We start from the raw sequence: 25,032 nt of genomic DNA, 5'->3' as shown, positions 1-25,032 counted from the left end.
AATGCAGCACTTGTTTGCACTAACCACTCTGCATGCCTGCTCAGGTACCCAACCCATGCTAGGCACCTTCCAGAAACCAGAATAATTCTGGGACTTCCAACCAAATTCACATGCACCCATGATCTTTTTCTTGGGGTCTGCTAATTTCATTAGTGTCATTTCCCAGATAAACAGATCACTGATCTTTAGCTCAAGTCTATTAACCTCCTATTACATTTTGTGGGAAGCTGGGGAGAAGCAAGACAGAATATATGTGAGAGGTTTGCTGAGGCAATGATCTGTAAAAGTGTTATGGATGTATTTACTCAACTTAGAGGTTCTTTGCTAGACATACAGTTGGATGTGTAATTTATTTATTGTTTACTGCTCTGTTCAAGCTGAAATAATTTTAAAGGATTTGCTAGAATTAGAATGGCAAAGGGATAGACGCACATGTTTTTTTTTTTTTTTTTACGCTAAAAAGGGCCTACCTTTTTAAATACCTGAGGCAATATTTGTGTTTTTAAAAGAGGACAAACACAAGAGCACAAATCAACAATAGCACTGCAAGTATGCTATCAAGGACACGGACTTTAAGGCTATTTAGCTTGTACAATCTAGACTGCACTTGAAGATTTACAGTTGCAGTGAAAAGTTGTATCATGAGCCTCTTAAATCACAAAAAACAGAACAAAGTAAAAAAAAAACAAAAACGCCCAGTTAGGAATTTGTACTTCTGGAACATGTACTGAAAACAAGACAGCTGCCAGTCCCAGAGGCATTCTGTAATGCACCCACTTGGCTGTTCTCACCACACTGATTCCCAACAGTACACCAAAACCTTCTCTCCTCTGGGCTCATTCATAATAATGCACTGAGATCCTCTTTTTAATAGCAAGCAGGACCATGCTGCTCACCTGCCAGGAGACTAATAGCTTGGCTGCAGCAGATGAGCTCAGGAACGCTGCTCAACCTTTGCCTCTCAGGTGTTGTTAAACAGCAGCAACTGAGCAAGCATCTGCACATTTATTTTAAACATCAGCAACAAGCAGAGCTGTTCTGAAGAGAATACATGAATTACAATCCTGCCCAAAGCCTGCTTTCAGATCTCTAGTGTAAACTGATGTACTGTAACAGAAAAGGGGAAACAAGCTGGGGAACGGGCAGACAAATGGGACAAAATTCCTTGGCGTAATTGATGGCTGTTTTTGTCTGCTCTTCATGCGATGAAACTGAGTGTGTGACTCATCACATTAAATTACATTTCCAAACTGCCTGGGTAGATTAGAGAAGAGCAAAAATACAGCTCAGAAATGAAAAGCTCAGGTTTTCAGCACTGGATGAACAATGTTAGGGATCAGGGAAGAAAACAACAGCTATGGAGGCATCTCAACTTCAGCTCACACCACGCTGTGCTTAGCTAACAACAAATCCCTTACCAAAAGCTTTGATTTTCAAAACCTAGCAAAGAAAAACTGTGGTTTGTAGGGGCAACAGATTGTTAAATAAAAATTCTTCAGCTCTTCACTTCAATCAGGTATGAATATACATTGATCTCTGCCATATTGGTTTCAACAGCATATCCAAAAAATTCAGGACAGAATTGACAACACTTTAACTATTAGGGATTAACAAATGAGGGAGTGAAGGCTGCATACCTAGAAAATAAATACACATTCTCGTTATTCAGCTGATTAACAAAATTGAAGGTTTGTTGTGCTTCCTGATGAGAAAAAAAATAAGCGTAAATCAATACTCAGCTTTCAAACGAGAAGTTAGTGGGCATCCTAAGTCCTGCTCAAGAAACATGTCTGACCTCTGTAACAAGTTTCCAACTGCCATGAGCTGTTATTGAAACACTGGATTACTTTTGATGTCAATGTATCTACATTTTCTGTGCATTTTTTTTTTTTTAATGGAGACTTCGAAAGCTCAAAGGAGAAGGTACAGCTTACATTTAGGATTTCTGAACCAGGTAAGCAGTGTGCACAATCTTATTTTTTGTTCTCTCTTGACAGCCATAAGAGGACAAACTTTGATTGAGAAGAAAGAGATGAATCTCCTCAACTGTTTCACACATAGAAAGAAAACCCATATGCCCAAAGGCAGAATAAGGTCCAGACATTATTTTCTTCCCTTCACAGTTTTCTCACTTACACTTGAAAAAAACAAAGAGCTTTTAAACATGAGTTTAGTTACAACCATGCAAGTAACCTGCTCCAGTCATTATGCTTACAATCATGCCAATCTTATGCTCTTTCACTAAATGCTTCTATTGTCATCATTAAAAAAAATCTTCAAATGATAATAGATTACTCATTACGATTGTGTCCATGTATTCAAATTACTTTGGTTTCTTATCTGCTCTACATAGATGCCTTTATTTGATACAGTTTAAGGGAAGTTGATGAGTATCAATCCGTTGAGGGACACTGCATTTACACTTGGGTTTTTTTTTGGTCTTGCTAGCAACATTACTAGTCAATCTGCATGCAAATAGCCCATAATTTATCTGTAAAAGCAGCCCCAAGAATTTAGCCATAATTCTCATTTTATATAAATGCATATGTGTATTTATATGTATATGAATAGATGTTACATCAACTTTCAAATCCCTCTCTTCCTGTAATCCTTTGCTTTGATCTATCATGTTTTTACTACCTTCAAGAAACACACAAAAGGTTCCAATGATATTTCTGCTTTACGCACAGTCAGGGGCGTTTTCCTATTGCAAAAATGCTGCAGTTCAAGTGAATCATAGAGACTGAAGAAACAGCCATAGGTTTTTCTGCTAGACCTTCATTTTACTATGAGATTGGTGGAATGGAATAAATATTACAACATTCATTCATTTATAAATATTCATTTTATAAGAGTACACTTCTGGTAAGCAAAAGTCTTTCTGAATGAAAGAAGCACCATGTGAAGGAAAAAAAAAAAAAAAAAAAAAAAAAAGAAAAGCAAGCATTGCTTCCTTCAGAAATCTGGGTCAACCCCGTTACCAGCTATTTGTGTATGGAGGTATTTGTGGCTATGACACTGTGATAAGTCTTGCATATCTTCTGTCTTTCACTATAACAGCCCAGAGCCTTTCACTAGCAGAGATTCGAGACGTTAAATATGCACAAACTTGAGTACTTTCATTTTCACTTGGGAACAGGGAAATCAAAAGGAGTTCTTGACCATAAAGCCATTTGTGGCAGAATTGGAAAGAAAACCATAGGCAATACTTGGCTTACCACTCTGTTTGGACACCAGCACACAAGTTTCCCTGGGGCTGGTACATTTCTGTTCATCAATGATTATTTCTCATTATGTGTTCCTGATATTATCATGATGTTTTTCACATATGTTAAGAACCCCCACAAGGTACATAAACTGCTCTGATGCTCAAACTAATAACATAAAGGTTCTCACCAGGCACAGAGGAGATTCCTAGAAAACCCGTTAACAGTTACAGCGATGCAGTCCATTTTCAACTGAACAGTATTTGCTATACCATCAACCTTGTTTATGGCATATTAACAAATGTCACATCTGTTAAATCCCCAGTAAATGGCAGTTTTCCCTAGATGACTATCTGGTTTGAAATGCACAACTTCAAGCATATGTACTGTGGGATGGAGCATCGTAATATATCTGTTGAGTTCAGGGAACATAGCACCAGGGGAATCTCCACCTTCACTCTTCTTTTAATCACAGAGGCAAAATATTGACCTAAACACACTTTAGTTTCTCAGGCATTACTGCTCACCTTCCCATCCCAATCTTTCTCAATACGGTCCCCTTCTTTTCTCTTCAGTGAGAAAGGCCTGCTGTGAGCAGAAGCCAGCCCCATTCCAGCCCCTTGCCAAGGAGCAGCACGAAGGGGAAACCTCCCCAGCCACAACTCCTTGCTAGGGCCAGCAAGGATTCGCACTACAATCAGATGTGGCCTGAACTCAACAATTCTGAAAGAGCAAAGCACGATGTCTCATATGGTTTTCAAATCTTCGGAGCTGTTGTCATCACAAAGCACATTCCAAGCCCAAAGGATGCCTTTATACACGTAATTACATACGTACATATACAGCTGTACTTAAACAATGATACAAACATTCTTTGAGGAGCACCACCCCATCACCCAAACCTTGGGCTGACTAAGGCAATGGATACAAAAGTGCATGTGTGTTCTAACTCAAATGGTGACAGGTTTTAGATGTCTATGGGGTTTTCTGTCTGTGTAATTCTTAACAATTAACCATGTCATCTTAGACACTTTACATAGTATAAGCAGGCTTGAGGACAATGGGAAAGAATTATTATTGAAGTACAACAAAATTGTACTGGATAAATACACATGGATTTATTTTACCAACGCTGACATAAACCACACTTGTATGTCTTAGGGAGATCAGTACACAGCAAATGAGAACGGCTGCGGACAAAGGCAGGACAACAGCAATGTTTAAGTTTAGGCTTTCCAATAGCACTGCAGCTTCAAAGCTGGAGGCTGGAGAAAGGGGCCCCCAGAAAGGAGAGCCAAAATGACACAGCAGCTAAGAGACAGCAGAGGCTCATAAAGCCACAGCCGTGGGACTGACAGCAAAAAATGAAGAAAAAGTCTGGAGGAGCAGACAAGGGAGCCCTTGGAATTACAAACAAAAGATAAATATTTTCTTTGATACACTTGCCAATTTTTTTTCGATGACATAAATGAAAGAGAAATTGCCCTAAATTCTTGATTCTGGACACAAGTATTTTCCTCATTTTAGCAGATTTTACTCTGCTTTAATGTACAATATAACAGCAGTGTTACTATAAACAAAAGAATAAAAGGCATGCAATTTGTTTCTTGTTATTAAAAAAAAAAAAAGTTACTTGTTTCAGGAGGCAGTAGACCTAACTACAACATAAGCTTATGCCAGTTTAAGTAGAAGCATATATTTTTTTAATATATTCAAGCAATAATTAGGCAATTACAAATAACCAAGTGAAAGCCTACAGGCCACAGCTGCTAAGCTACCTTATCTCAGCCAGAAATCACCACCTCCTCAGCAGGGCCGTTTAAGCAAACCATTTTATCGCAGTGAAGTGCAAGTGCTCACATATTCAATTACTCAATGAGAAATCAGTAGCTTCCAGTAGTAGGGAAGTAACTTTGTTACAGCTCCAAATGGATCTGGAAAGAGCATATCCGTGCCCACCACTTCAAGCTGCTCTTTGTCCAGAGGCAGATGTCAGAGTTTCTAGTTCATATGGCTCTAGTCCGTACTCCTCTCTGGACTACCACGATAGCACATGCCTAAAGTACTGTTCTACACTGAAAAATTATTTTAATTAAAATAGCATCCAGGGGTTTAATATTCTTTGTTTCTTTCTGCCATAGCACATAGCACATAGTTCAGTTTCCAAGCTAGAGGGTGCTTTCACTAGCTGCCAGATCCTAAATAAAACATGGGACCAATAACAGCAGGCTGTCTTCATCTCATGGCATACTTTGCTACCACTCCATCTTCTGGGGTTGCATATTCTTTGCAAAGAGAGCATCTTCTAATGCCTTTGCGCATAAAGCTCAGAGGTGAGCTCAGCTGAGCATGCCTGACAGTACAGCACATCCTGCTTGCTGAACCAGGGCCCTGGAAAAGGGACATATGGGCTCTTTGGGCTCTAAGCGGACAAGAAGCAACCATTACAAAACGCCACCAGTGAGCACAGCAGAACTGTGCAGGAAAGCATAATTTGCACACAGCCACCAAAGCAAGCAGTGATTAAAGATGCAGTGAAAAAGTTTTCAGAGTACTGGTTTTTGTATAGCAATTCACCATGTTGCTCTCTTGTTTCATCAGCTCTCCTGCAGTGATTTCCAAACTCACATTCAGAGAATATCCTGAGTTGGAAGGGACCTACAAGGATCATCAAGTCCAACTTCTGGCTCTGCACAGGAATGCCCAAAAATCAAACCCGATGTCTGAGAGCACTGTCCAGACGCTCCTTGCACTCCGGCACTGGGGCCGTGCCCACAGCGCTGTGCATCCCGTTCCCCGCCCACCGCGCTGTGGTGCAGCCCCTTTCCCTGACCCCCAGCTGCCCTCCCCTGACGCAGCTCCACGCCGTTCCCTCGGGCCCTGTCGCTGTCACACAGAGCAGAGCTCAGCGCTGCCCCTCCGCTCCCTGTGAGGAGCTGCAGCCGCCATCAGGCCTCCCTTCAGCTCCTCTGCTGTGCGCTGAGCAAACGCAGGGGCCACAGACACTTTTCACAGTGACAACACAAAAATGGAAACGTAACAAAAGCAGGGGAGAATTTCTAATAAGGCACAGTCTTGGGATCCTGTTGACCTTTCATATAAACTTTTAGCTCAGCATATTTCAATCCTCCAGAGGAGATCACTGTTAGTTACTTCAGCATACATGTACCACATTTGTTCATTTCATACCTCTAAAGCATCCCAGTCAGACTACTGTGAACCTGCTATGGAAACCCTTACTAAGAAGCTGAGTAGATTTAGCTTCATCCACTAGCAAGTGTCACAGTTTTTTCCAGTCATGTCAAAATGCTACCTGGGTACATAGTTAGCCAATAACCAACACAAAATTTCACAGACACATTTCAGATCCTGCCAATAACCCTTCTGTTCTCCCTGTTCAGAGATTCTGAGTTAGAAGAGCAAGCGTAGGGTTACACAGAAAGTAACCTAGGGATAGGTTGGGTCTTGATGGCACTCGTGCAGCATTGCCATGCACAGAAATAAAAGATCTTGAATGAAGTGAAAAAGATTTACTTCTCAAAAGTTCAGAGCGTAACCACAATCTGTGGTTATATCTTTTATCTTGCAAGTTTAGGACTGACCATTTTGCTGCATTATGTTGTCCTTTAAAAAGAAAAACAAAACAAAACAATAAAAAAACAAATCTGTCCTCTAATAGATACAGCTGATAGTAAGGAGCAGCATCAGCAACTTAACCATGACAGGCAGACCCAGTCAGTTCCTGACACTCTCCTCTGCAGGCTCACAGAGGAAGCTGGCCCTGAAGGGGAGCTGCTATCATTCCACTAGATGAATTGGTGTGAAATGGAGACCTTGTGATCAGAGCAAATGCAGGAGAGGACAAAATAAAGATGCTGAGGAAAAAGGAGTCTCAGGAATCAGTACCTGCAGTTTGAATGAGGATACATTTCTCTCTTCAAGGAAGCATGCACTCAATCCTTAAGAAAAAAATATTGAAGGTAACCTAATGTAGTGCATATGCATACCACTGTTCCAAACCGCAACTGGAAGGATATGATATGAGGACTGAATTGCAAGGCCAGCTGATGGCCAGATGTGACTACTTCTAGAAGTTAGAGATTAATGCATTCACATCAGCTGTGACAACACCTGAAACACCTTCTCTAAATCTGCATATCCAGTAAGAAAAAGATATAGGAAGGACAAAGCATGAGGCTGTGAGTGAACTACAGAAAAACTCTGAATCTCAGGCACTTATCTGCACACAGAATAAACTTCATGCTTTTCATGGCTTCGAAAAGTTGTAACAACAACTTCAGGGCTATTTCTAAAAAATGTGTGGGTTTTTTTGCTAGTTTCTTAATGAGACTTAATTAATCGCTCACATACCAACAGCACTGAGCACTGCTGAGCAGCACCCAGGTCACACTGTACTGGGCTCTGCACAATCCTGTTGCAACAGAATGCCTCTGCCTCTCCCACAGCAAACAAGCACATTTCCACAGTTAGTCAAGAGGGCCATCACAAACTGTTAATTATCAGAAGGGCTTAAAAGCCACAGAGGAAAACTGGAAAAATTCAGAAGAACTTAATGAAGTTACTTGCTATAAAACAGTTAAGGCTGCCTGGCAGAACTCAGTCAGCTCATGAGATCCTCTATTTCCTTGCTTCAAATGGAAACCATTCACTTGTATGCTCATAGGAGTATTTGGAACAAAATCAGTCTTTTCTAATAACTCACTAATCACTACAACTGCTACATTGTTTGTACACATGAACAAGGAAACCTGCAACAGCGGTGAATGTCTGCTAAAATAGTGTTATGACTAAAGTCATAGCTTCTGGTACCCCTGCTGTGCACCACTTAGCACATCAAAGGTGGTGATAACTAAGAACACAGTTCCTTTAATAAAGCCTACAGGAAGAGGCCATAGTGAAGACAATTCTGCCCCTGAAAGTGCACATGAAACCTGACTGACAAGTGCTTTAGTAACACACTGGATACAACATCTCAGCTTTACCTCGACAATGTAATTTATCCAACAATAGCCAGATGATTGAGTTTCCGAGGAAGTTTAAAAATTTCCAAGAACATCCCACTACAAACCAGTCTAACCCAAATTAGTCCACTTCAACCATGAAACAACTCCAAAGTTACTGCACAATCTAAGATTTTCTAGTAAGATTTCCAGTAAGAGTAGGTAGGTCATCATCCCCCTGTACTCAGCCCTAGCAAGGCCACACCTCAAGTACTGTGTTCAGTTTTGGGCCCCTCACTACAAGAAAGATGTGGAGGCCCTGGAATTTATCTAGTGAAGGGCAAGGAAGTTGTTTTTTCTTTTCATACATACACACACACACACACACACACACCATTCCCTAAGAAATTATCCTAAATATAGGCTTTAAACAGAAATTACTGAACTTCTCAATGTGATAGCTTCTTCCTTTTCTACACAAGTTAACTTAAGATTATATCATTAACAGATGATTCAATAATGTAGAGATCCAAATTAATTAACAAAAAGGAGAAAAATTTGCCCATTTACTTAAACCACTTGAACTGCATTTCATTTACTTATTTTTCTTTTAGCTGCATCACTGTATATCATTTCAACTGCATCATTCAGGTGAATAAAAATATGAAGCTGGATAGGTAGTAGGTAACAGAGATGGTTAAAAGTTCAGAATGTTTCACCTTTTTCTATCAAGAAAGTATTTTCTACCACAGTAGTTTAATATTCATGCTATAGTTCTTAAACTCTCAAGAATTAGAGGTGTGCGTGAACTGTAAACATTCATCTTGTGCAAAAAAAAATAATGTGCGTCTTTTTTCATTTTAAAATGGAGTGATGAAGTGAAAGGCTGAAAATGTGACATATTCCACTTGAACAGACATTCTTGAGAAATAATGGGCTGTCAAGTCACCTCCCTGGATAGCTGCCACTCAGCACATCAAGCAGCCTGCCTTATTCATAGCATACCTACTGTACTGGATTGGCAGGGGAAATGAGCAGGCTTCACTTTCATCAAGAACTGCAAAAGATTTACATATCCAAGGATATTTGGATCCCAGTATGCAAGACTTCTCTGATCAAGATCTCTCTTATCATGTATATAAGCACATACAACACACATCGGTCAGAATAGGTGAGAGTGTGCAGCTTTCAAAACATGCAAAATTGTTTTGAAATTATCTGTGTGAGATACAGATAAATGATCATAAAAATGGAAAGCCAAGGGAAACATCTTTAGAATGAAAACACTATCAGAACACAATTTCCATGCAAAATACTAGAAAAAGCTTGAGGAAAAAGAAAACAAGACATCAACCTTCAACTGTGTAGATTTTTTTTTTTCCCTATACAGCAGAAGTAGCACAGATACAGAATGGCCAGGTAAGGGCTGCATAGAAAACCAGTGGCTCAAAGTTCTGAGAGTTATGATCCCAACTACAGCTAATGGAATTGGATAATTATGTCATTAAATCACAAAAATCAATTCAGAAACAACGCTGAAGACTAACAAAACCTGCACCCGAATAAGCTGAACTCAATTATCCCCTCTTGGAGCCATTGAGTTCACAGGTAGACCCAGGAACTTGTGACCTCTCTAGTGAGAGGCCTCAGGAATCTGCAGAACAAACATGCTGTCTGCCTGACTTAAACACCATCTGACCTAATCCACATGTTATTTTAACTGTCTGTTCTCTATAATCATTACAATTGGCAGTACCTGGCTGCATTCAAGATTTTTGACATGCCTTTGAAGCTCCAGGCTATGGGAAGAGGGGTCAGCACATCTCAAATGGGATGGCGTCAACACCTTCCTGCCACGCCCAGGTGGTCAATGGGATGGCTCACAATACAATGTGGTAAACCTTCCTGCAATGGGAATCTTTTATCACAGAAGTAAGAGAAACTTTGGTAAATCCCTATCCCTTTGAGCTGCAAAGAGCACTTGTAAAGCAATCAATGACTCAGATCAGCCGGGTGGCAGAGTGTTTGAATTACCTGAAACAACAGCTGAGAGAGGTGTGACCTTTCTCAGCTAAGAGCAGCAAGCTGTTGATTTTGAAAACCAACAATAAATGAAAATCAGCTTTGTTAATGACCTAATGAAATTACCAGAAGAGGGAAGATCACACTCTGAAGTAAGCAGCTCCAGGAGATTATGATCAGAATTATCAGTAACGTCAATGGTATTTTTCCCCCAGATTTACCCTAGCCAGGAAAAAGAATGTTTAATTGTGCATCTCAAGCCCAGTCTCCTAGTGTAGGACAAAACATTCTGTAAGTTACCCAAGTGCACGTATAGAACTAGGTACGTCTCTCCACTTCTTTCCCTGAGAAGCTGCTACAGGATGTTATGATTAGATTTTCCATTCAAATTTCAGGTCAAAGAGTGCACTTCTTCAGTTCATCTCTTGGTATGCTAAGACTATGCTTTAACTGAAACAGTTCTCCGTGTTCCCTCACTTTTATTCTCAGACAGGTAGTAATCGAATCTTCCCAGGCTTTGTTTTCTTAAACCAAATAGCCGAACCCTTAATCTCACTTCCTTGGAAGGGCTCTTCTTCCTATCACAGCACTTCTACTTGACTGATTCACAAGATAGCCCAGTCTTTCCCTCCCCTTAAGAAAGGGGTATCTTAATCCCATTTTTTGTTGATTGCAAGTCCAAGCTTTGAGTCATCAGCATATTTTGTTCGTACAATTCCTCTGTTCTAAAGGTCTGTTTTACTAAATTGGTCTTAAGACCAACAGGAATTTCACTAGTAATTTCCCTCTAGCTAACATTTCCTCTTTCAACATTAATTGTTGTCATATTCCTATTAGCCAATTCCTTACTCAGATGATTCTCTACTAATCCAAGTTGTTTTATATAACAGTACTCTACATAATAAAATTAAAGCCAGTTAAAAAACTATATATCAAAGGATATCCTATTAAAGGAAAAACCCAGGCAAGTATTTTGTTAAGTCATCTTCAAGCTATGTAAAACAACCAAAGCTGTAATACAGTAAAAGTCTCCTCTAAACGACCTGTCCTCCAGTGGTGACTATGTGTATCCCTTTCTCTTCTCTCCTCCTCCCAGTTTGAGCACCAAGGACGGTATAAGCATGATTTTGAACCCCAGCTGTGGTTATTTCCATTGTAGGAGCACTCATGTCAAAGCTGATTTGGAAATACGCTGGCTTCTCAGCTTAAACTGGCGATGAAAGTATTTTTATGCCAACATTCAACAATTTCCACTCAACTGACAGACCTTTTCTTCTGCTCACATTGCTGTGGGGGCAGCTGTCTCTAGCTGCGAGCTGGGGACTGGTAACTTCTCAAACTGCTCAGGATGCATTCTGCAATATCCTAAAGGTGGTGTTTTAAACTGTTCTACCCAAGTCAGAAGGCTCAGTGAATTAAAAGCCGCTGAAGGTGTAGTTTCATCATTAGCTATAATTTGGAACATCACCAAGAGATGAAGCGCTCTCCTATTCAGCTCATCACTGACAGCACCAGCTCCTGCCTAAGCTTACAGCAGCTGATAGAAGGAATTCACACAAATGAAAAACTACCACTTGATTCAGAAGTTGGTTTACCTTTCTCAACTACTTTGCCATTGGTACCAGCACCAGCAAAGCAGTTTAAAATTTACCTGAAATAACAACTGGCAATTGAGAAGCCTAAAAAAACAGTTCTAAAACCAATTACAACGAAAGCCATAAATCTATGTGGGTTCAAAAGGAGTCTGTGGGCCCAGATCACAGTGGGGAGCTCCTACCCCCACCTGTCAGTTTTGTCCCTCTGTCTTTTATTCCTTGGCCTTGTGACAACAAAATGTAATTTTGTTAAATTATAATAATGATAACAAAATGTTTTTGTTGTTCTGTCCTCTGCTCAAATGGCATGGAAGAAGACACGGGTGGTTAAGCATTACCATCCAAAACTACTGTGCCTATTTTGGGCAGTGACTAAAGTCATGCTGATGAAATGAACCAGAGATGCAGGGTTGGGATGATTGCAGATACAGCTTTCCTGTTCTGAGAAAACAGTGGCTATCCTAGTCCTTCTTTGCTCTTATGTTCATGTAAGTCTTGCATTCATTTCAAAAAAACCCAAATGTGCTATTTATTTTTTTTTTTCCTCCCCACAGGAATGCATTTCTTATATGTAGCAATAAGAAAACCTGAGTCCTTGTTGATACCAGTTTCAAACCAGTTTCAAAGAACCCTTAGGTACTTGCATAAATCTTGAAAAACTGGGTTCTAAATCATGTTTGTTGTGAAAATAATACTGTTTGTTAATGCCTTTTTGGTTCTTGATGCTTCTCAGTGCCTCACAAAACTAAAATAAAAAAAAGAAAAAAAAGTCAGAGGCTGAAAGAACAGTTAATAGCAGATAGTTGTACTTGAGAAGAAAATTCATGAATTCTCTGAATTTGTTCTTAGTGAACCTAAGCGATCTCACCCAGATTCACCAGTTAATTCCCAAAAACTCCAGGGACAATGACTATCAACAATTCATTACTTGTGAGAAAGAACCTCAGCACAGGGACAGAGCTTTTATAGTATGTGGCCTTGTGTTGTCCAACACACTACCAGAAACGTTAAAATGCTCTGGGAGACTGAAACCTTTGAACCTTCAGAATGGAAAAAAAAATCTACAATAGGAATGAAAATATTTCCTGTTTACCAGCACCACTCTAGAAGCAGGAAAATACACCAGGCCATCAGTCAGCAGATGATTTTCCTCATACAATACATCACTGCAAATGAGATATGCTAATATTTTCTGTGCTTTCTTCTCAAGATTTCTGGTGACAAAAGGGTGAACATTATTAGCACATAAGACAGTCTTGCCATATCACTTATTCTATGTATTTGAGTAAATGACTTTACCCATTCAAGAAGTGCAGTAATCTCTCAGTATACATTGCTTTAAGGGGTTTATTGTTACCATGAAAAAGGGTGAAGGTGAATAAGTTCTTGTTTATGTACTTAGCATACATTCTTGACACGCAACCAGGAAACTCCTTTAAAAGTATTTCCAAACACCTCTCCAATACTGTAAATCCTGTTAACATACATCTTTCAAGATGATTGTGCCCTCTGAAGTAAGACAAATTCTTACTTTCGTAGAATAGCTAAAACCTCATTATGTCTGTTAAAGGATTGGACTCTGGCACCTTCTGCTTCACCTACCCTGAACTCGACCTCACTAGCCAGATAAGAGCTAATATCTTACTATGACAACAAGCACATTTAAGAACTACATCATCTCTGAGGTTCCTTCCAATCCAAACCATTTTTTGATCCTATGAACTCTTTCCATGGGCTAAATCTATGCCAAAAGCATTAAGTTAAAGCAACCTAGAAATGTGTAAAAAGATCTGGTAGCAGAGCCAAATGGACCTATCCTACAGACCGCAGCTCTACAAATCCTCTGGCAGCAACGGTGGCCCAAGCATTTTTGGTCCCATCTCCCTGGTGCTTCATTCCATCCTCCACTTCAGAACAAGCACCAACATCCACCATGATGCGACGTACCTGCTTGCAAGTTTGTGCTGAGAAGCAGATCACTGTGCAGCCCCAACCCCACTGCCAGCCAAGACAGTGGTTTCTGTGCAGCAGATAGGATGGCAGATTGGAGTATGGGGGGTAAGCATGGGGATTGTGTTAGATGCCAGTGCCAGATGATGGAAGGAGTTTTGATACTTTATCAGAAAACTCTGTGTCATTAGAGTTTACAGGATTGATCTGTTCTCAAATCTCTCTGGGTAGAAAACGTTGACAGTAGAAGAAAAAAAAAATTTTTTTTTTGATTAAAAAAATAAGAACTATGTTTCCCTCTCCTACAATCAGAAACACTGAGAAATATTACATTTATTTTGCTTTCAACAAACTCCATGAGCCAGCAGTCTGCCTTTCTGAACAAGAAGGTCTGTGGTATCCTGAAGAGCATTAAGTAGAGTGTAACCAGCAGGAGGTGATCCACCCCCTCTGCTCTGCCCTTAGAGGCCACACCTGGAGCAATGTGTCACTGTGTCTAGTTCTGAGCTACCCAGTTCAAAAAAAAAAATAAATAAAAGCTTCTGGACAAGTTCCTTCTGTATGAGGAAAGGCTGAAAGGTCTGGGACTCTTCAGCCTGGAGAAGAGAAGGTCAAGAAGGAATCTTATCGACACTTACAAATATCTAAAGGGCAGGAGTCAAGTGGATGGGGCCAGGATCTGTTCAGTGATGCCCAGTAATAGCACAAGAGGCAACAGCACCAACTGGAACACAGGAAGTTCCACCTGAACACGAGAAAAACCTTCATTACTGTGAAGGTAACAGAGCACTGAACAGGCTGCCCAGAGCGGTGGTGGAGTCTCCTTCTGTGGAGATATTCAAAACCAACCTGGACGCTTTCCTGTGAGACCTGCTGTAGGGAACCTGCTTTAGCAGGGAGTTGGACTAGATGATGATCTCCACAGATCCCTTCCAACTCCTACAATTCTGTGGTTCTGTGAAATCCATCCCAGAATCTGAAACTTAAAATACTTATCCAGAAGCTGCGCTGCTAGTCCCCTGTTTCATTATTTTTTCCCTACCAGTTAATTTATGCTATTAATTTATTGGCTTTATTTTTGTATAAACATAATGAATAGGAAAAACCGTGTAAATATTTTTAATACAAATATAATGGAAAATGATTTGTAAGCAAAAGTTGACCTCAAGTTTCTCTAATTTGTGCTGAGGACAACTGAAAAAAAAAAACAAAAACAAACCCAAGATGCTGTACAGAATCAGGTTTTATTTTATAAAACATAGATAGCATCTTTTATGTTCTGGACCATCCAGCTCTACCAAGAGTGATTTAAGCTGGAGTATCCTGGTAGGGAGATGTTTCTGTAACTTTAGATACCCTGAAGCATAAGTTTGAAACTTCATATTACAATATTTTATCTGTAACAGTAAGGAACAAAAAAAACTCTACTTCAGCTGAAAGATAAACTTGAATAAAGCAAAGTAAAATCATTATTGCATAGTAGTCCAACTAACAAGCAGTAACAGAGAAACCAAAGAAATCAAAGTAAGTTTAACTATTTCAAAAAATGTAAGGAGAGCATAAATCTAATCAAAGTGTCAAATAAATGTAAGGAACTTCCCATTCTGAGTAAGATTTGCCTCTCTGGTTCTATATGCCTCAGCCCTAGTGACATTCAACAAAATATTGTTTTTCTGATAGCTTTTGTTCAAAGACTGTAAGATGACCAAATCCTACACAATGGCGGACATTTTCCACCCCAGGTTCTTTGCTTTTGTTGTTTAATAAAAAGAAGCAGAAGATGCAACTTCAGAACATATCTGTATTTTCAGACCTTCAAAGTTTGGTTACTGTCTGCCTAAACTTGTAGATATACTTATTTCCAAATAACTAAAAAGCTGCAAAGATAAACCAGCTGCAGATCAGATGAAGAAAAGATCTGACTTGTAAATGCCAACGAATTCTTACTGCTTACTAGCAAGATATCAGGAGACATTGAAGCACCACAACATAAAATCACTAAGAGATAGTGTTATTCCTGGATTCTGCATTCTTTGTTATGCAGCTCTAACTTCATTAATGCTGTTACTCTATTTCAGCAAGTTTATCAAAACTTGGAAATCCCTCTGTCTAATTAAGTTATGAGACTTTGAAATTGAATTCCTAAAGAGCTACTATGTAGCTAGGTTTCCCAGTGCTACGTCAAAAATTTTTACCTTATTGAAAACGGAAATCATAAGGCAAGACACCTACAGATATACAAGTAAATTCTGATTCAGCTAATAGCTAAATGCTCCTGCTCAAGACATCAGTGGCAATTAAGACTGATGTTCTGTTTGCTAAATGCACTTCCTTTTAAGGGCAAACAACTCATTTATTCTCACGCATGCCTGTTTCATTATCATGCATATCTGTTTCATTATTACACAGCAGTGGTCAGAACATAAGATCTTGAAAACAGGTATGTTATAACAGTATGTGGGCATCACAGTCAACTATGTCCAACAAATGAAGAGACTACACAACTGTGATGTAGAATACACCACAGCAGGCAATACTGAGGAACTGAGGCTGACATCATCTTGTTCCTCACTGTGAATCGCCTGGTGGCAAATACCCAAGTTCCTGGCACGGTCGCCAAGACTGTCTATAGGTTTTTCACTTAGAAGTCATTGGGAAGACACAGCGACAAACCTGGCATTAGAATTTGGGTTTTTCCTCCCAGCTGAGTGCTGGCTGCTTTGTTGAGAAGAGCCTTAACTTGCTTTTTCCCTTGCTCCTCAGTATTAATACACAGGGACAGCTGTTCACTTGAGTAAATGCAGTCCTAAGAGGCGAGCCTGAGCCTCCTGACCATTGTTCTTCAGAAACATATTGATTTGCTAGTATCTAGCTAAGACAGCAACTTACCAAACTCCTGAAGTAGTCTAACAATGAAAAAAAATAAGCATTTGCTCATGCAATTGCATCATAGCACATTTGAAGCAACCCTTGAGGGTTGGACTAGATCTCCAGAAGTTTCTTCCATCCCCCATGATTCTGTGAACAAGCGCAGAATAGATATCATATCCTAACAAGTAAGCTATGAAAATATTAGAGAAAAAAAAATACTTAAGAATACGATGGTTCAAGGGGGAAACAAAAACAGCTCAAAGTATGAGAAAATGAACTCAATATAAAATGAAGTACATAAAATTATGAAGAAAGGATGACACCAGTGACTGCTTTACAGCACCAAGAATAAACAACTATATTGCATCCACTCTCCAAAGAGCACACAATACCACTTCCTAACAAGAAAAATAGAACTACATTCTACTTCTATTTTAGAGTAGGCTCCAAAATACACTTCCTCACTGCTGTGATTACATCTCACGCAACATAGTATAATGCTGTTATGGGACACATCGGCTGCCATGCCTGTTCCATCGTGCCTGAAAGCAAATAACATTAGGCAGTTCTTCCCAGCACAGAGATCATGCTACTCTCTACATCAGAAATATACTGCTAGCAAAGCCTTTGAAAAGTCCTTCCTGGAATACAGTTATGTATTCCCTGCATTCCCTTGTCCTGTGATCTCTACCACTGAAGTTAATGTGAACCATTACTTGACTCCTGTTACAGGCATGTTCCTTCTGGATTTCCAGTGCTCAGGAATGCCTTGCATTCCAAAATATAAATCTGAAATAGAGCTTGCAGAAAACTCAGATATCTGCAGAAGGGGAGACAGAACTAGGAGTGAGCATGGGGCTCAATCATTCTTCAGTACAAGAGGATAATGGGAATGATAATCATGTTGTTTGCAGTACTGTGACTTAAGCTAAAGAACACACTTAGCAGGCAGCCCCATGAACAATTCTTTCCCTACTGCTTAAAAGGTCTCCAAGTCTCCCTTGCCAACTCTGATGCACGGAGGTGGAGTGGAAACACAGAGACCCTATGAGAAACATAAAGGAAAGGCTCCTCTCTTGTCTGCTTAAAACATTAGCCTTGATGCTTCATTAACCCTTTGCTAACAGTCCTGCCAACTGAAATGTTACTGGCAGATCACGCAATGGGAATTACATGCCAGGAACAGACTGCTAGGAAAGGAGTCGCCAGAAACATATCACTGAGTGCTCTTAACGCTCCATTGCTTCACCTCTCCAGTTGCGTGCTTGGAAGCAGTTATTCTCAAGTATGTTCCCCTCTCAGAGTAGTATGAGATCAGAGTATAACTCCTTCATAAGAGAAGTCTTGCTTACACAGACTCACCTGCTTGGCTATAGGAAAGGATACCTTTGTCTGCAAGGTTCGCTGAACCCCAGCTGAGAGCTACATACATGATAGATACAAATAAAGATATTTTCCTGATTTGTTTAAGCCACTGTTAGTACAACTGCTTCCTAAACTGATGGTGACACTGTCCCAACACTTCCATCTTCACATTCCCAATCTTTTCCCAGAGCACTGCTAAAAACTGCGTGACCAGATGATAAATGCAACTACTTGCTGAAAACTAACCCAGCAGTTAAAAAACACATCATCATAATTTTCAGGTGGATCAGTTCTCTGATACAACAATCACTACACAGCTGTGTCTTTACTAAGTACTAGCAGAGTAAGCTGAAGGAACACTAATTGCCTTAAAGAAATAAATTAAATTGTGACCTAAGGAGACCTAATTTTATAATAACATTCAGTTAGCTGCGAGTTTTATTGTAAGTGGGTCTGTAGAACTCAAAATATCAGCCCAGTTAATGGAATGGTGCTACACAATAACATTCACTTGCAGAATAGGAGGGACACTACAACATTCTCATCATTGAGACACAGTAAGCCCTTGAGAATTAACAGTGTCTACGTCATGTTGTATTAACAGCACTGTACAGACAAGCAATTATTATCTGAAAGTCATGATACAAACACCCTTCCAGAAACACCAAGGCCAATGACAATGAGAAGAATCTGAATCTCTTTGAAGATGTTTTACTTTTGTGCATCAATTAGTTTGTTATCTTGATACTTTTATCCGGAGGAACAGCTGGCTCTGACATCTTCACAGCTTTGATTTTTTATTATCTGTACTATTGGAAATGTTTTTCTGTGAGGTTCATTGTTATCTTACTAAATGTCTAATCCCACAGGGCACAGCAGACACTACTCGACTTACAGTGTTAAAGCCACACACACAATTCTACCTGATGTTAAGTTTTGCTCTTGTCTAATATGGCCAGGATTGCATTATGGGAAAATGGCAGTAGGACTAGAAGCATCCTAAAACAAAACACGTATCAAACAGTGTAAAGCAGTTAGCAGAAGCACCTAATTGTGAGAAATACTTGTAACTATCCCATGCCAAAGACAAGGAGACACTGCTTCCAAAAAATCAACTGTGGCACATTTCTGTTCTCAACAGGAAGAGCACAACAGAGGGGGGCACTTCAGTACTGACAGGATGAAATCACCATCATGGCAAATGAGTTTAACCTCTTGAATAGCAGCCCTGTCACTGTGCCTAAAAGGCAGCATCATTTCTTCAGTTCAGACAAAAGCAGGAAAAAATCCCCCAGTGACTGTGATAAAGAGCTTTATTTGCTTTCAGCTTACACATGATTTGGACGCTTCACTAAGAGACAGTGACAAGGAAGGATTCAAAGTATTAAAGAAAAAGAAAAAAAGAGGAGAAATGACTTCCAGGGCTCCATGCAAGCCTCAGCAAGGCCATAGTAGGGCATGGCTCCAGCTCCTGCCCATGCCCCCCCATCAGCCAGACGCACCAGCAAGTCCAAGTCTTGATCTGGCCATGATTGATCCCAATCCTCAGCAAGGTGCTTGGTGCTGGGACCAGGGCTGCCCTAGCGCCCCCCATCTGCCTGTTCTTGGCTTGAAGGAGCTGGGACCCTGGCATTCAGGATTGTGAACTAGGACACAGATATATTTTTGACAACAGAAGGTCCCATGCTTGTGTCCTGTGGGAGTTCTGCAGGTTGTGCCATTTGTGAACTCAAATCTGCTCAGCAGCCTCCACAGGTAGAGGAGAATGAGGCACAAGTGTGACTAAAAAGCACTAGCTGCCTGTTCTCAAACTGACTTCCAGCAACATTTCTGATAATCTTGCATTCTTTTTTTAAAAACAGCACTAAGCACCAGCATGACATAAATTTGTGGAATGCTTACGCAGCAACTACCTGCACTTGTTGTCCACCAAGTTAGGAGTTGTTGCCATTTGCCGAGTTCTCTGAATATTACTTTTGGTACCTAAAAGGTCATCCCAGTAATTAGGGCTACCCAAACTAAGCTAGGAACCTGATGAGATTAGATTTAGAAGACTAGATTATAACACATGAAGGGCCCCACATGTGGGGTTGGTCAGTAGCCTGGACATGGGGCCTTGGGCACATATGTGGGAGTCTCCTGGTGCCCTTCACCTACATCCTCAAGGATCCTGCTCACTATTAAAACAGTATGGGTCATACACTTTTGCCCAACTTGCCCTAAGCCAAAACATCCTCTCCTTTTTGGTTACTCCTCCACTGCTTGGCCATTTTTAAGCCAAAAAGCTTAATTCAGCTCACTCTCACATCACTTTCCACCAAGATACAATCACACGTACCTTGCTACTACGTGCTAGGCTGCTGCTTTTTGAGTGCTATTTGCCATTGTAAAGCGCACACTAATGGCCACCTGAGCCAACCTACAGGTTGGCTGCTGGAAAGCAAGGGACCTTCTCTTCATGTTAATTTGTCCTCTACCCTACTGATGCCAGGCAGTGGCAGGAAGAAGGGAGCCTCATGAATGTTTTCATGGGCAGCCCTAGGCCAGTTAAAGGCAATCATGAGAGTGCCCTGGTGCTGCAGTCCTACAGTCACACGTCTCTGTCCCCTTCTGCGTATCAGTGCAAGCATACACATGGGGAAGCAGCTCAGGGCAAGCCAGTTCATTGCATGGCCTCCTAATGTAGGAGAGAGGCCATCTGCCAACCTACTGTTAGTGGAAAAGCAGTGACACAAGTCAGAGCAGTTACAGAATGTTGTGGTTCTTCCAAGCTGGCAACCTGTCCACTTGGACTCCCATCACAAAACTCTTGTGCTTTGTAAGCCCATGGCTTACCCAAATAAGAGCAATTTGTGAGTAATTTCCATTGGGAAAGAATCCATTTAGCTCGCTGCTTTCCCCTTGGGCTCAGCCTTGGTGACTAATATGATAATCCTAGATTCTCAACAAGACTTGTTTTGTAGCAGTCTGTGTACATCAGGGCCCAAAGGGAACAAGGCTGTACTTCCTGTTTCTCTGTGACAGATTAGATATTGCCCCAACAACGCAGACTGCCCGAGAGCTTTCTGTCACTAATACTGAAACTGTTCAGAACGGAAAGTTTTCAGTTTCTGAAAGTACAAAGATCATCATTCTGGATTTGGTGCTTTCAAAACCATTCTGACTGAAAAGCAACCAAAAAAAAATGGCACTTCATGGTTCAAAAGCAGTTAATAAACTGACACTCAAATTAAGTTTTTGTTCAATTTAGGCAAAACTTCTTGCTTTTCCTATTCTTGCAAAGCCTGGTTGAAACAGTAATGCCAATTGATTTCTTTTATTTCAACAAATTATTAGTAGTACAGACCTATATACATGGGGAATTATTCTGGAATAACTATACATAAACTAGGACATATATACTCCTGCAGAAAACTATCCAGACACAGCTACCACTTAAATCACACCTCACTCTAGCCTGTCTGGTAGAACAAACTTAAATGCTGCGATTTCATGATCTGGTCTGAGAACAATATAATTGCCTCAGAGCAAAGTGAATAATTTCTAGTTAAGTCTATTTCTGCCACCTTCTTTTTGCTAAAATACTAGAGGAATAATCCAAGTTAAAATCTCTCTCTCTCTTTATATACACACACATGTACTTTTTTTTTTTCCTCCAAGGTTTGACAGTTGAACTGGATCATCACAGAGAAGTGCCAAGATTAAGAGGGAAGGACAATACAACTGGTCCAGGGAAGAAAGTTCTTTTTTATCCCAATGGCCAAGATGAGTGCAAGCTAAACTTCTGCCTTTCTAATTTTCTCCCTGCACATCCTAACAATTTCTTTGTACTGTCCTTCTGTTAGAGGTGAATTATCTGTCTGACCCAGTGGCAAGAACATCAGGAGGCAAGATTGCTCCTGAGTTTAAGATTTTCACAGCCCCACACTAACTCTCATTTAAAATGCCACTCTCCTTGAGTCTTAGTTATATTTACTCGTGCCAAGCTTACACTTTTGCATCATAGCAAGTGCATTTCTGTGTGAATTCGACAAGCAGAGTAATAACTCTGCTTTCCTCATAGGATCCTAATCTTTGGCAGAAATCACAAGAAAAACTATTTTCAGAAAATGACTTTGATAAGTGCAAACAATTCAGTGCCATTTTCATACCAATGTGCTTTCAGCTATCATTAAGTCTGCATGAGAACAACAGCCAGAAAACTACTGGAGCACACTGAACCCCAACTGAAGCTTTTACCATCTGTCATTTTCTACCATACATTAAAATAAAAAAAAGCCAAAATGAACTAACTTTTGGCATGTACAACCACTGTACTCAGAATTGTTACCCAACAGTTTTTCATGAAACATACATGTGTTGACTCTTACATACAGAATGAGTTTAACTGATCTCAATGTAATTATCTGCATGTATTAAATTTAGGGATACGTAAACACATGAAATACTGGGACCTAAACTAGTGCGTTGCAACTCTTTTGGAAGTACTGAGGAATAAGGAGAATGGAGATGAACAAGTGAATAAAGAAAATATTGCAAACTGCTTGATCCCACACAAACCCTTAAGAAGAAAGAGAGCAGTTTTGCCCTGGTGACCAAGAAGGCCAATGGCATCCTGGGGTGCATTGAAAAGAGTGTTATCAGCAAATTAAGGGAGGTGATCCTCTCCTCTAGTAGACCTCAACAGGGCTCTGCATTGAGTTCTGGGCTCCCCGGTACAAAAAGTATGGGCATCTCCTAGATAGAATCCAGCAGAGAGCCACAAAGATGATGGCCAACCTCTTTTCAGTGGTCTGTGGGGACAGGACAAAGGGAAATGGACATAAACTGGAGCATAGGATGTTCTGTATTAATATGCAAAGGAACTTCTTCACGGTGAGGGTAATGGAGCACTGGAACAGGCTGCCCAGGGAGGTTGTGGATTCTCCTTCTCTGGAGATATTGAAGATCCATCTGGTTGCCTACCTGTGCAGCCTGCTGTAGGGGGCCTGTTTTGCAGGGGGTTGGACTAGATGATCTCTAGAGGTCCTTTCCAGCCCTTACAATTTTGTGATTCTGTGAAAAGTGAATTGTTATGCTGCCCTTGGCCACTGATGTATGTTCATTTTAAACTAGGAAAGACTATCAAACAAAAGGCCTTTAAAATTGATAATGCATATGCTCATCTTCAGGAGTAAGAAAACAGTCTAGACTTCCTATTCCTGTAGAGAAGATTACTGTTCTGAACAGTGTGCCCTTCACAACTCACTGCTGGATTTGCTCCCTCAGGAAAAAATCACATCATAGCCAACTTTGTCAGATCCACATGCTACTGAAATCCACTAGGACCCTTTTAGCACTATTCTCACATACACACACACAAACACACAAATGATTATGGAACAATGAAACATGGAAGAACATCCAGTACTTGGGTAGGAAGAGATAATGACATCAGGCTGGCCTGTCATCTAGTAAGACATTAACTTCTTTCCAGAAGGGTATACACTGCCCATGCACTGCCCACTCACAAGTCCTTCTCTCTCATATTTCTTACTGCATAAGGAGATACAATTATGAATTCAGAAGATGGTCCTCCTTGGCAAAAAGAAACACCTATGATATAAAAAGAGGCAAAATAAGTACTGAACTCTCAGTAAATTTGGAAGAACATGCAAGTTTCCCAAGTGGATTAAAAAATCAGATTGCCACACATTTTGATTTTTATAATTCATAATCTTTTCTAACAATACTTTGCTGGAAAGCATAAGACATTATTTTTAAACTCTACTTATTCAGCATCCTGGTATTTATCAGCCAAAGCCATTTTGCAACTATGTTAGACATAAAAGATAGTATTCAGTGTATTTATATAAGACTTGTTATTTTATGCATGATGGTAAACTTCATGAAAAAATTGTGACCATGCAAGCTTTCAGTTTAGGCAGAATTCCCTTGGGTAACCTACTGAAGCTGAAACTGTACTGATAATGCTGGAGGAGATGATGAGCAACAAGTTGTAAATTTAGCTGGAGATCTTACCCTTCATATTAAACTACCACTTATTGAGGAGCTGTGCAGAGGCACTGACAACAAGACAGAGTGAAACAGGAGAGAAAGGAACTACAACCTACTGAGAGCATACAATAATGGGAGATTAAACAGACTACTGGAGGAAAGAGATGCAGTGTGTGGGGAACTAATGATGAAGACTTGTAAGAAGAACAATCTGTTAGGTGCATCCAGTGCATTTCAGGAGCATTTCATTAAATGTATCAATAGACAAATGAAACTCTTCTTTCAGAAAGAATTAGAAAGAAGACCAAAAGAAACCCAAAAACAACACACAGTAGAAAAAAAGATGATCAAGCAACTAATTACATAAAACTGCTATTATGTTGGACATTGTTTTAAACCAATATATACATTGAGAGAAGGAGAGATTTCATATTCACAGATTAAAACATTTCAGTACATCTGCCAGTATTCAACTTTAATACTACATATACAATTTCTTGATTTAAAATTTGGATTCCTGAGCTCCTTCCATTTTGAACTCATGATGGTCACTGCCATCATCTCACATTTTACGCTGTCACATGAAAATACTTTGAAGATGCAATTGCTGAACATTAAACCTCAGCACTTTAACCAATAATCAGCAATAAACTACTCCATGGCTTAAGTTTTCAAACCATTTCTCTTTCAAACAGTGTAAAAAGCATTTGTAGCAATTTTAGTGTTCTCTGCCCTCACAAACCACACTTCACAGCATTTTTGTTGGAGACAAGAAGGAAACATACAGAATAACCACATTCAAAAGAGCCATGGTTTAACACTGTAAAATGCTAATTTTTCTTCATCTGCCACAGCATATAAACTGTAATGTATCCAATCCAGTGGCAGACAACGTTAGAAATGCTGGCATCTTTATAGTGCTTTCTATCTTCAGATGGCTGGCCTAAATTAGACATCCAGTGTTGCCAGTCTCTTCAGAAAAACTGGAAGGATTTTAAACAGGATGATTTGCTGCAGACCACCACATCTGGGAAGTATGAAGTAGTCCAAGTATTTTTAAAGTAC

The 25,032-nt window shown here is 40.0% G+C and overlaps 1 protein-coding gene across 1 annotated transcript in view; it reads right to left on the bottom strand.

Annotated features, from left to right (window-relative positions):
- The window catches only part of ARHGAP6 (Rho GTPase activating protein 6), a 299,714-nt gene that overhangs the window by 176,195 nt on the left and 98,487 nt on the right, over window positions 1–25,032 (bottom strand). The gene's annotated exons all lie outside the window — the stretch shown is intronic.

Source organism: Centrocercus urophasianus, unplaced genomic scaffold (genome assembly GCF_019232065.1).
Source record: "Centrocercus urophasianus isolate 14NV4802_14NV808 unplaced genomic scaffold, USGS_Curo_1.0 seq_12, whole genome shotgun sequence".
In the NCBI taxonomy this organism is placed as follows: Eukaryota; Metazoa; Chordata; class Aves; order Galliformes; family Phasianidae; genus Centrocercus; species Centrocercus urophasianus.
The sequence above is the reverse complement of the archived record's forward strand: the minus strand, read 5'-3'. Positions and strand labels throughout refer to the sequence as shown.